Raw genomic sequence first — 12,993 nt, 5'->3', positions numbered from 1 at the left:
AGGCAAGAATACTGAAGTAGGTTGCAGTTTCCTTCTCCACCCAATCCAGAGGTTGTCTTTTTATTTTGTTTACGGTTTCCTTTGTTGTACAAAAGCTTGTAAGTTTGATTAGGTCCCATTTGTTTATTTTTGCTTTTATTTCTATTACCTTGGGAGACCCTACAGTGGAATATTATTCAGCCATAGTAAATAATGAAATTCTGATTCACGCTACAGCATAGGTGAACTTTGAAAACATTGTGCTCGGAATTCCCTAGTGGTCCAGTGGTTAGGACTCTGCACTCTGATTGCCAAGGTTCCAGGTTCAATCCCTGGTCAGGGAACTAAGTTCCCATAAGCCATGAGGCAGAGCTAAAAAAATAAAAAGAAAACATTATGCAAAGTGAAAGAAGCCAGACACAGAGGCCATATATGATAGGATTTCATTTATACGAGAGGTCCAGAATGGACAAATTGGTAGAGACAGAAAACAGACTAGTGGTTGCCTAGGGTTGGTGAGGAGGGTGGGGGATAGGAAGGGACTGCTAATGATATAGGGTTTCTTGTTGGAATGATGGAAATGTTCTGGAACTAGATAGTGGTGACGGTAGCACAAGCCTGTGAATGAATATACAATAAACCAGGGAGCAGCTTCCCTGGTGGTCCAGTGGTTAAGAATCTGCCTTGCAAAGCAGGAGACATCGGTTCCATCCCTTGTTGGGGAAGATCCCACATGCCTTGGGGCAGCAAAACCCTTGTGCCACAGCTACTGAGCCTGCACTCTGGAGCCCATGTGCTTCGACTGCTGAAGCCCAGTGCCCTAGAGTTGGTGCTCTGAAAGTAAAGAAGCTACTGCAGTGATAAGCCTGAGCGCTGCGACTAGAGAGTAACCCCTGCTTGCTGCAAGAGAAAAGCCCTTGAAGCAACGAAGACCTGGTGCAGCCAAACACAAATAAATAATTTTTTAAAGTTCTTATAAAAAAAACACCTTGGAATGGATCCCTTTAAACAAGTGAGTTTTATGGTATGTGAATTGCATAGCAATTACAAGTAATAATGACAATGACAACAAACCCATCAGGGACTGTGTATGACCTTTGAGATCAAACTCGAAACCTCTAAGGTCACCCAGTCCCTCAGCCTCACACAGCTGAGCTGTCAAGATGCCAGCAGCCTGACCAGCCTTCTTTCCCTGTTTCTGCCACCTCTGGGCCTTTGCACCTGTTGCTCCCCTCCACCCTTGTCTAACTCCATTTATCTTGCAAGTCTTAGCTTACAATGGGCTCCCTTCAGGAAGGTGTCCCTTAATCTCCAGAGTGCAGGTCACCGGGTTCCCGAACTAGCATTAGGGATGATTTCCAGGTGATTTATTTTAATGCATGTTGGGGAAAAAGTAACTGGACTTCATGAATTTTGTAGCTTGGTGTGAGCCTAAGGTAGCCCCAGGGAAACCCATCAAAGGAAGAAAAAAGACTAGATTGAAAGGACAAATTTTTAACAATTTATTTTACTGAAGTAGAGTTGGTTTAGCAATACTAATTTCTACTGTACAGCACAGTGATTCAGTGATACGTGTATAGACATTATTTTTGTAAGAGTTTTTAAAAATAATTTTATTTCTTACTTTTTGGCTGTGTTGGGTCGTGGTTGCTGCCAGGGCTTTTCTCTCGTTATAGAGAGCAGGGGCTACTCTCCAGTTGCAGTGCGTGGGCTCCAGGGCGCGCGGGCTTCAGTAATTGTGGTTCCCTGGCTTTGGAACACAGGCTCAACAGTCGTGGGCCCAGCACATGGGCCCAGCTGCCGCGAGGTATGCAGGACCCTCCCAGATCAGGGATGAAACCTGTGTCTTCTGCATTGGCAGGTGGACTCTTCACACCCCCAGGGACGCTCCTAGACATTCTTTTTCAAGTCCTTTTTCACATTCATTTCCATTATGCTTTGTCGTAGGATACTGCACATACTTTCCCGTGCTATACAGGAGAACCTTGTTTATAACAGAACAGATCTTTAAGATACAAACAACAGAGGCACTATTCTGCAAAAACTGTGAAATAGCCCCTCGGGAATAATCGAAGTGGGGAACCCCCTGGGGGCTGGGTTCACTCCACCTGGCCTCCCATAGCAGCCATCAGACTAACACCTGTCAGGCTGGGAAATGGTTTGTTTCACACCGGTGTCCCCCGAAGCGGTTTGAGTCCCATGAAGGCAGGGCGGGGCCTGTCTCCTCCCCACTGTATCCCAGCATTACCGATGCAGGGCGGGGCTCAGGGTAGCTGCTCAGAGAGGGTGTGCTGAATGAATGCAGGCCAGGTAATTCTGGACTGTGGACTTTCACCCAAGGGCACTGAGGAGCCCTAGGAGGGTTTCCATCAGGGGGGTGTCAAGGTTGATCTGTGCTTTAGGAATTCCAGGCTCCTGGGACTTCCCTGGTGGTCCAGTGGCTAAGACTCCCAGCTCCCAATGCAGGGACCTGGGTTTGATCCCTGGTTAGGGAACTAGATTCCCATGTGTCCCAACTAAGATCTGGTGCAGCCAAATAAATAAATATTAAAAAAAAAAAAAAGAAAGAAATTCTAGGCTCCCTTTCTACTCTAGACTCACACTCCTCCCCATCCAGCCTCTTCTATCAGACCCCTCTTTATCCTTCTCCTCCTCCAGGAAGCCTTCCTGAACTATAGGCTGTGTGGTGGAGTGCCTGCTCTGGGCTTCCCCCATACCAGCTCTGTCTACCCTGGGGGTGGCTCTGTATCCTCCAGAGACCTGTGAGATCTCCACGAGGTCCACCCTAGGCTCTCAGGAGCCTCCTTAGAGCAGGGACCTTGACTGGGTCTCACTCCACTGCCGTCTCCCCAGATCTCCCTCCAGTCTTTCTCTCTACCAGTCCTTCTCTCTACCAGTCCCTCCCTAACTGTTTTTGGACATTGCCATGTGTATTTTTTAATTTAATTTTTATTTTATATTGGGATGTAGCTGATTTACAATGTTGTGTTCATTTCAGGTGTACAGCAAAGTGGTTCAGTTCAGATCAGATCAGATCGGTCGCTCAGTCGTGTCCGACTCCTTGCAACCCCATGAATCGCAGCACGCCAGGCCTCCCTGTCCATCACCAACTCCCGGAGTTCACTCAGACTCACGTCCATCGAGTCAGTGATGCCATCCAGCCATCTCATCCTCTGTCGTCCCCTTCTCCTCCTGCCCCCAATCCCTCCCAGCATCAGAGTCTTTTCCAATGAGTCAACTCTTGGCATGAGGTGGCCAAAGTACTGGAGTTTCAGCTTTAGCATCAGTCCTTCCAAAGAAATCCCAGGGCTGATCTCCTTCAGAATGGACTGGTTGGATCTCCTTGCAGTCCAAGGGACTCTCAAGAGTCTTCTCCAACACCACAGTTCAAAAGCATCAATTCTTCGGCGCTCAGCCTTCTTCACAGTCCAACTCTCACATCCATACATGACCACAGGAAAAACCATAGCCTTGACTAGATGGACCTTTGTTGGCAAAGTAATGTCTCTGCTTTTGAATATGCTAACTAGGTTGGTCATAACTTTCCTTCCAAGGAGTAAGCGTCTTTTAATTTCATGGCTGCAGTCACCATCTGCAGTGATTTTGGAGCCCAGAAAAATAAAGTCTGGCACTGTTTCCACCTTTTCCCCATCTATTTCCCATGAAGTGATGGGACCGGATACCATGATCTTCGTTTTCTGAATGTTGAGCTTTAAGCCAACTTTTTCACTCTCCACTTTCACTTTCATCAAGAGGCTTTTTAGTTCCTCTTCACTTTCTGCCATAAGGGTGGTGTCATCTGCATATCTGAGGTTATTGATATTTCTCCCGGTAATCTTGATTCCAGCTTGTGTTTCTTCCAGTCCAGCGTTTCTCATGATGTACTCTGCATATAAGTTAAATAAACAGGGTGACAATATACAGCCTTGACGAACTCCTTTTCCTATTTGGAACCAGTCTGTTGTTCCATGTCCAGTTCTAACTGTTGCTTCCTGACCTGCATACAAATTTCTCAAGAGTTTTATATATATACATATATCCCTCCATTTTCCGATTCTTTAGGTTGGGTTTCCCAGGTGGTGCAAGTGGTAAACAAGCTGCCTGCCCATCAGGAGACATAAGAGATGGGGGTCCAGATCCCTGGGTCGGGAAGATGCCCTGGAGAAGGAAATGGTAACCCACTCCAGTACTCTTGCCTGGGAAATCCAATGGATAGAGGAGCCTGGTGGGCTACAGTCCATGGGTTCGCAAAGAGTAGGACACGACTGGAGCCACTGAGCATGCATATAAGTTATTACAGAATATTTTTATGTTTTTAAAAAATTATTTAACTTTGGCTGTGCTGAGTCTTCATTGCTGCAAGAGTTTTTCTGTCGTTGAGGAGAGCAGACGTTACTCCCTAGTTGTGCACGGGTTTCTCATTGGGGTGGCTTCTCTTGCTGCTGAGCGTGGGCTACAGGATCGAGAGCTCAGTAGTTGTGGCTCCCGGGCTCCAGAGCACAGGCTCAATAGTTGTGGCTCAGGGGCATGCAGGATCTTCCCGGATCAGGGGTCGAACCCATGTCTCCTGCATTGGCAGGTAGATTTCTTACCACTGAGCAACTAGGGAACCACTCATGTGTATTATTTTTTAAATCACGTGTGCTTAACACCTCTGCTTTCTCATCATCCAAAAAAATTTTAAATTTGTGTATTATGAAATTGATCGTTGTCACCATTTAAAATGTATAATTCCGTGGCATTAAGTACATTCACAATGTTGTACCATCACCACTATCTTTTTTTTTTTGACTCTGCTGGGTCTTAAGTTGTGACATGTGGGATCTAGTTCCTGGATCAAACCCAAATCCCCTGCATTGGAAGCATGGAGTCTTAACCATTGGACTACCAGGGAAGTTCCCCCTAACCCCAAAAGGAAACTCTGTGCCCATGTAGCTGTCACTCACCATTCGCCCTCCCCACATCCCCTGACCTCTGCTCATCTGTTTTCTGTCTCTGTGGATTTGCCTCTTCTGGACAGTTCATCAAAATGGGCTCATCCAATATGCGATCTTTCAGATCTAGCTTCTTCCACTCAGCCTTGTTTCCAAGGTTCTGTGTTGCAGCATGGACCCATTCTCTTTTACGGGGCTGAATAATTTCCCATTGGGTATACCACATTTTGTTGATTCCTTCGTCCGTTGATGGACATTTCGGTTGTTTTCACCTCTGTGAAAACAGCAGTGACTACAGCTGCTGGGAACATTCATGTACAAATTACGGTTTTCAACTATTCTGGGTATACACATAGGCGTGACCCTGTAGTAATTCCAGGTGCAGCTGATGGAGGAAACAGCAAACTGTCGTCCATACTGGTGGCCCCATTTTACCCACTTCCCATTCCCCCACATCCTTCCTTTCATTTGGTATTGTCCGTTTTTTGGATTATAGCCCTTCTGATGACGGTGAAGGGGCACCTCATTGTGGTTTTGACTTACATTTCTCTAATGACTAATAGCTTCCCAGATGACGCAGCGGTAAAGAACCCGCCTGCCAATGCAGGAGATGCAGGAGACATGGGTTCAACCCCTAAGTTGGGAAGATCCCCTGGAGTAGGAAATGGAAACCCACTCCAGTATTCTTGACTAGAAAATTCCATGGACAGAGGAGCCTGGTGGGCTACAGCCCATGGGGCCACAAAGAGTCGGACATGACTGAGCATACACATGATAACTAATAATTTTGAGTATCTTTTTGTGTGCTTCTTGGGCATTATCTTTTGCAAACTGACCTTAGATCCTACCACCTCTCTAAAGCTATTTTCCCTGTATTCACCAGTCCACTGGCTTCTCTCTCTCTCTCTCTCTGTTAAAGGCCCCCCCGCCCCACTTTATTTCTTTATTTTTTGGCTGCACCACCCATGGCATATAGGATCTTAGTTCCCCAACCAGGGAATCGAACCTGTGCCTCCTGCATTGAGAATGTAGTTTTAACCACTGGACTGCCAGGGAAGTCCCTTGGTTTTAACTTAAAAAAAAAAATATTCATGGTTTATTACATGATAACTCGGGTTCCCTTGTGGCTCGGCTGGTAAAGAATCCGCCTGCAATGTGGGAAATCTGAGTTCGATCCCTGGATTGGGAAGATCCCCTGGAGAAGGGAAAGGCTACCCACTCCAGTATTCTGGCCTGGAGAATTCCACAGACTGTATAGTCCATGGGGTCACAAAGAGTCGGACATGACTGAATGACTTTCACTTCACTTCACTTCATTGAATATAATTTCCTGTGCTATACAGTGGGAACTTACTGCTTTGCCACAGGCTTAATTCCTATTTTTTCTCTTAGCAACTTTGCATACCTTCTTCTCTCTCCTTCCATGATCTACCCATTCCTGGTCTTCCTCTTCCTTTTCTGGAGAGAGATGTGTGACCTCGGGCGAGTTACGTAACTTCTCTGTGCCTCGGTTTCTTCATCTGTGAAGTGAGACCGCTAACCATTTTGACCTCAGGGTTGTTGTAACAATTCAGTGAGTTAGAAGTGTGCCTCGCACTCGGTAATCATTAGGGAAGTATTTAATGGTGAGAGAGGAGTAGGAGGGCTGAGGGCAAAATGTTTCCTCGTGAAAAGTACTTTAAAAGATAAAAAAGATTGAGGAAGAAAAAATTAAATTAAATTAAAAAGCTTGCCCTGATATAGAATTTTAGGGGAAAAAACATCAGAAATTATTTCAAAAAAATCCACAATATTACTCAACCATAAAAGATAATGAAATAACGTTATTTACAGCAACATGGATGGACAGAGAGGATCATACTAAGTGAAGTAAGCCAAAGACAATGTCATATGATATCGCTTGTACGTGGAATCAAAAAGAAAACAAACAAAACCCCAAACAAATGAACTTATTGACAAAACAGAAAGAGACAAAACAAACCTGTGGTTACCAAAGGGAAAGGGGGGCGGGGGGATAGGGATAAACTAGGAGCTTGGGATTAACATATACACACTACAATATATAAAATAGATAACCAACAGGGACCTACTGTATTGAACAGGGAACTGTACTCAGTATTTTATAACAATCTTTAAGGGGACAGAATCTGAAAAATATGTATCAAGTCACTTTGCTGTACACATGAAATTTACACGAATTATAAATCAGCTACACTTCAATAATAATAAAAAGGAAATCACAAAACTCCTTTACAACACAAAGAGTAGAAAATGGTTCACCGTCATTAAGAATCTGCATTAAGCTTTTTATGGCTTTTAAAACAATGCATCAAAAGACAAAGCAGTTTTTAGGGGCAAGTGTCAAATATTCGTTAAAAGTATGAACCTCAGAGCAGAGCTGCCAGGGTCCAAATAGCTGTGACGCCAGACGTGGGCAGTTATATAACCTCTCTGTGACTCAGTTTCCACATTCGTAAAACGGGTTGCTGTTAGAACCTGCGAGCATCTTTGGGGCATTCACCGAATTTATCTGTGTATCTGGGCCGGCAGCACCAGCTCGGATAGGCCTGTTCCTTAGAACTACAAGCCCGGCAAATTTTCACTACGGGCCTGGGTGACTTTCCCAGACATGTAAACAATGTTTCACAAATCCTTTAGCGAACTTATATAGAGGAAGTCTTTATAAGTAAGATCCATAACAGGTCAAAACTCAGCTGCAGGAAATCGTTCTCATCCTCGCCTCCAGATCTCCGGGAACAGAGAGTAATAACAAACGTCAAAATCCGGACAACTCTCCCTTCTGCCGGTCAGTTCCGTCAGCCTCGCGTCGTTTACCAGAGGAGGCTGCCTTTCCTTCTTAAAGGGGCCTCTCCTAGTTTTGACTTCTCTTTCCTAAGAGGGCCTCCCCCACATCCTCCACTTAGCGTCTCTCAGGAAAGGGTCCCTCCCTCCCAGTCGGGATGTTAAATTCTGCAGTAATTACTAATAAATAAAACCACCCTTCATTGGATCCGGGTATCTCTTGGTCATTGAGTAGGTGAAGCAGCTCTTTCCTAACGCGGTCCCACTCCCCAATACCACTGTGGGATGCAAGGAGCGCAGATGGGGGGTCCATGGCCTCTACAGCCTAGTCAAGAGTTTTCCTAGGGGCAGTTGCTTCGAGATATGAGATAATTGGGGAGAGTTCTTAGAATTTAATATTTTTGTTTACCCTGTATGTCTTTGAATAGGTGCTACAAGTTGCTAACTTTCAGTTCAGTTCAGTTCAGTTCAGTCGCTCAGTCGTGTCCGACTCTGCCACCCTATGAATCAGCAGCACGCCAGGCCTCCCTGTCCATCACCAACTCCCGGAGTTCACTCAGACTCACGTCCATCGAGTCAGTGATGCCATCCAGCCATCTCAGCCTCTGTCATCCCCTTCTCCTCCTGCCCCCAATCCCTCCCAGCATCAGAGTCTTTTCCAATGAGTCAACTCTTCGCATGAGGTGGCCAAAGTACTGGAGTTTCAGCTTTAGCATCATTCTTTCCAAAGAAATCCGAGGTCCAACGTGATCTGCCTTCCACGCTCCTCGCTCCTTCTCTCCACAGACATCTGCAGTTAGGAGTTTGTTTTTGCTTTCAAAGATATTCTGCGTGTTTAACAAGCAGAAGGTTGTATTTTCTCACGCACCTTAAATTATTATACACTCTGCTTCCATTATTGCCTTTTTCCCTTAACTGAACTCATAGCTCATTTCGTGTCAGTTCATGTATTACTTCCTCATTTTGTTTATGTCCCACTATGGGCCACTCCGTGAGTGCTATTTCGCTTCCGTAATGTCCGACTCTTTGCGACCCCATGGACTGTAGCCCACCAGGCTCCTCTGTCCATGGGATTCTCCAGCCGAGAACACTTCGGTGGGTTACCATTCCTTCTCCAGGGGATCTTCCCCACCTAGGGATTGAACCCGAGCCTCTTAGGTGTCTGGCATTGGGGGGCAGGTTCTTCACCACTAGCGCCACCTGGGAAGCCCACTACGGGCCAGACCACAGCTTATTTGAGTCCCCTAGGTTATCTGAGTCCCTTATCCATGGGCAGCTCGGTTGTTTCCGGGTTTGTTTTTCCTTAGGGGTTTTTATGGTAACAAAAACAATGCTCCCTACGCCCTTGGTTAGCATTTATCAAGAAGCCAACGGAAGGCTCAAACTTGCCGGCCCCCGCTGCCCGCACCCGCCCAGGGCACTCCCGTCTCCAGAGTCCCGATGCTTCAGCGGCGCGTCCAGCGCGGCTTCTGCCTGGCTGAAGCTGTCAGGCGCCCGCAGGGGCCCTCTGGAGCCCCGCCCCGCAGCCGGCAGTCGGGCCGATTCAAATCCAGCCAATAGCAGTGTGTAAACAAACCCCGACCCCGCCCCACGGTGAATAACTCCCCCGGCTGGCGCGAAACCTATTTAACTTGGCGGAGAATGGGGGCGGGACGAATACGTGACCCCGCCCCCATCGTGAGCCAATGGGCGGCTGGGCCCCGCCCCTCGCACTTGCCGCTCTGAGGACCCGAGGTCGGGCTGGGCTTGTATCTGCCTGATTCGCGGCCGCTCGTGGTCTTGGTGTTGCCGGCTAGCCAGCGTCTCTGGGAGCTAGGGCAGCTTTTTCCCGCTGTACGCGGCACGTTTAAAGGGCGCGGTCAGAGGGCGAAGGTCGCTCCGGAGTCAGTGCCCTCCGAGCCCTCCTATTTTTCCCCACCTGGCGGCTAGAATTCGGATCCCTGACGTTGGATTGACCGAGACGTGAAGGGTCCGCAGGGGTGTTCTGGGCAAGGTTTTTTGTTTTGTTCCTTTTTGTTATGGAATCGTTTATACGCCTCCAGAAAAGTGCACAAATCCTAAGCGTGCTGCTCAGCTGAGAACGAAAAACACTCGTGGAAACATCCTCCCAGATCAAAAAGCAACTTGAGTTGACCAAGTTTTAAACTTCGCAGCTGCGGGTGCGAGGGAGGAGCCGCGATGGGCGTTGTTTTGGTTTTTAGAGGCTCAAACCGCTTGTTTTAAAAAAAGAGAAAGAAAAAAGAAAACCACGCCTCTCTGTAGAGAGATGGCAATCAGGCCAGACTCTGGTCAAGCTCCCGCTGGGTAGGAGCTGGCCTGTGGAACGGGTAGGAGGTATAGGCAGTTAGAAATGAAGGGGATTAGGGTCTGGTTGAGAGGGTGGGGTGGAGAACTTGAAATGTGAGGGGGTGGGACAGAAATGCGCTGGTACTGAGCGTGGGGGAGGGGAGCCTTCTGGGCTGGAGTGTTGGGAGAGCCTGCGGGACTTGGACCCGGTGGACTAAAAGTGGAACTAGGCATCCTGGCCACTTGGAGAGGGCAAATTAGTTCTCCAATGTCCTGGACTTTTCCATGGCAAATGAATGTGTGTGTGGGGTGGGATGGGGGATGCGGTTTCCAGCTGTTCTTTTCTGCTGCAAAGTGAAAGTGAAGTGGCTCAGTCGTGTCCAACTTTTTGCGACCCCATGGACAGTAGCCTACTAGACTCTGCGGTCCATGGATTTTCCAGGCAAGAATACTGGAGTGGGCTGTTATTTCCTTCTCCAGGGGATCTTCCCAACCCAGGGATCGAACCCGGGTCTCTTGCATTGCACACAGACGCTTTACCGTCTGAGCCACTACACGAGTATAATTAAAACAGCCCTTAAATGAGATGATGGGCCCGGAAACCCAAGCTCATGTTGGCTACAGGGATGTAGCATATTTGCTGAGAAAAGTTGGGTGCATCTTCTCCAGTCCTAATTTTTTACATCTGAATGCTGTTTTGTCCCTGTCCCATAAGAGCTTCTGCATGTCTTGTATCCATTTCATCCTCCCGGTGGTCTTCATAAAGTCTGGACTCTGGGAACAGACAGAGCTGGGTATAAATCCCCAGCTGTGTGACCTTGGTCCGGTTTCTTACCCTTTCTGGTTTCTCATTCACACACAAAAAATGAGAATTGAGGTTTAATTCTCTGGCTCAGGGGCTTGTCATTACAGTTGTGTTAACCATGTGTTTGGGAGAGATACACAGATGTGTGTAATGCATCAAAAAAATGAGATGGATTTGATGAAGGGATAGAGGCACAGATGTGTGACACAGCAAGGAGAGGAACGTGCTGATTGTTGAACGTGCTCATGGAGGGTGTTTTGGTGTCGCTGTTCTATTTCTTCAACTTTTCCATGTTTGAAAATGTTCATTAGAAAATGTTGGGGGAGGTGAATTCTGGTGTGACTCTACAGTCCCATTGTACAGATGAGAACATGGAGGAGCTGCAGAAGTGACTTGCCCCAGGTCCATATGGTGACTCAGAGACAAATAGAACACCCAGGTGCACTGAATAAGTCCTTCCCCTGGCTGGGCATCCCTGGGCCAAGTTGCTGAACCTCTCTGGGTCTCATTGCCAACTCCATTCTGAATCTGTAACTCCCAACTTGCATCTGAGCTGCAAAGTGAAGGTAGGTGTCACTCCCCCCAAAGGATAGCAGGTCTCTTTCCATTTGGGCCCATGTTGACCCCTCCTCTGGCCTTGGACGTTTGACCTCTCAGGGCTTTGCCAGCCACGGCTAGACTGGGGGCTTCTTTCATACCCATGCGTATTCCTGGCCACCTGGTCCTAAGAGAATGCCTGTAGAAGAGTGGGCAGTATCTCATGGTTTCGTAGATCTTTCTGGAGCACTTACTAAGTGCCAGGTACTGTACTGGGGTGTGTGTGTTGGGGGGTGGAGGGGTCGTGGTGGTTACCACAGTGCACCAAAGAAGCCTGGAACCTGAGGGCAGGGGAAACTGAGGCTAAGCAACTTATTTGCTCATCATCAGACTGCGTACTGGGGCAGGAACCAGGGTGCTCTTGGTCACAACTATATTGCTGGCAGACTAGATACTCGTAAACAATACTTCCTGTATGAATGAATAAACTTGGATAGTCACCCCCGCAATGCCTCCTGTCTCATAACTTTGAACCCCAGTCAATTCCCAAGTTCCGAGTCCCCCGGGATTGGCATCTCTGAGACATCAGTGCCACCCAGCTCAGATCAGGCCCGGCTTGCTGGCTCTGTGACCCTGGGCAAAACACTTTCCCTCTCTGAGCCAATTTAGTTTTCTACACTGCAAGGGGGGAGGCCTGGTGTGCTGCACTTCATGGGGTCACAAAGAGTCAGACACAGCTTCTAGACTGAACAGCAAGGTGGGAATCACTAAAGACCTCCAGGTGGGGGTCCCTGGAGGTCTCTTTTCTGGTGAAGAGTGGAAAAACAGCACATACATGAATACTCAAGGCGTAGCTCCCTAGGCTCAGTCTTAGCAGATGAAAGGCAAACTGCACAAAAATAATGTCCGTGTATACTGCTGTTCCTGGAAGGGTCACATACCTCCACGGACTGTGGATGACCACTGTATAAAACTTATAGATTGACTACTGTCATATTTGGGGCAACACATGTGCTCACATCTGGAACGGATAAAATTTCCTTTTTGCTATAATAATAACAGCACTTATCTGCACTTCCTGTCACGGGCTGCTCTCCATGAGAACATTCTCTCCTAATGACCCTATGAAATGAGGCCTGTTATTGATTTCCCCTTAGAAATGGAGGCACGGAGAGGTGAAGTAGTTTGCCCAAGGTCACACAGCAAAGGAAGTGGGAGGATGTGAATCAAGGGCTCACTGGTTGGCGTCAGGGCCCTGGACCTCCGTGGTCTCTTCAATAATATGCATAGTACCACCAAGATCCCAGGATCAATTCTAAAGCTTAAAACACAAAGCTTAAAACAATCACTCGTTTATTCAACACACATTATTGAGTCGCTTCAGTATGCATGTGGCTTTTCCAGGGCACCGGGGAAGCGGAAGGTAACAGACCAGAGTGTAGGTGCCGTTGGCCTGTGCGCCCCGGGAGGGTAGCTCCGAGCTGTCTCGGTGCTCAATGGGTCCCGAGCACGGCGCAGGGCACACTGCAGGCGCTCTGCAAGTGTTCCCTGAAGGAATGCGCGAATCGAAGTGTCACGCCCGCAAGGCGTACACGGCCCGGCAAGGCGGAAACAGACCCAACACCACCGAGGCGTCCCGGGGCTTCTGGG

The 12,993-nt window shown here is 47.7% G+C and overlaps 1 non-coding gene across 1 annotated transcript; it reads left to right on the top strand.

The window, feature by feature from the left end:
• The first annotated feature begins 250 nt into the window (after positions 1 to 250).
• On the top strand, positions 251 to 323 carry TRNAQ-CUG. The gene has a single exon. It is a non-coding gene; the product is annotated as a tRNA-Gln (tRNA).
• The last annotated feature ends 12,670 nt before the right edge of the window (positions 324 to 12,993 follow it).

The sequence above is a fragment of the Bos indicus x Bos taurus genome, chromosome 18, assembly GCF_003369695.1.
Source record: "Bos indicus x Bos taurus breed Angus x Brahman F1 hybrid chromosome 18, Bos_hybrid_MaternalHap_v2.0, whole genome shotgun sequence".
NCBI lineage: Eukaryota > Metazoa > Chordata > Mammalia > Artiodactyla > Bovidae > Bos > Bos indicus x Bos taurus.
This window is presented reverse-complemented; position numbering and strand designations above follow the sequence as displayed.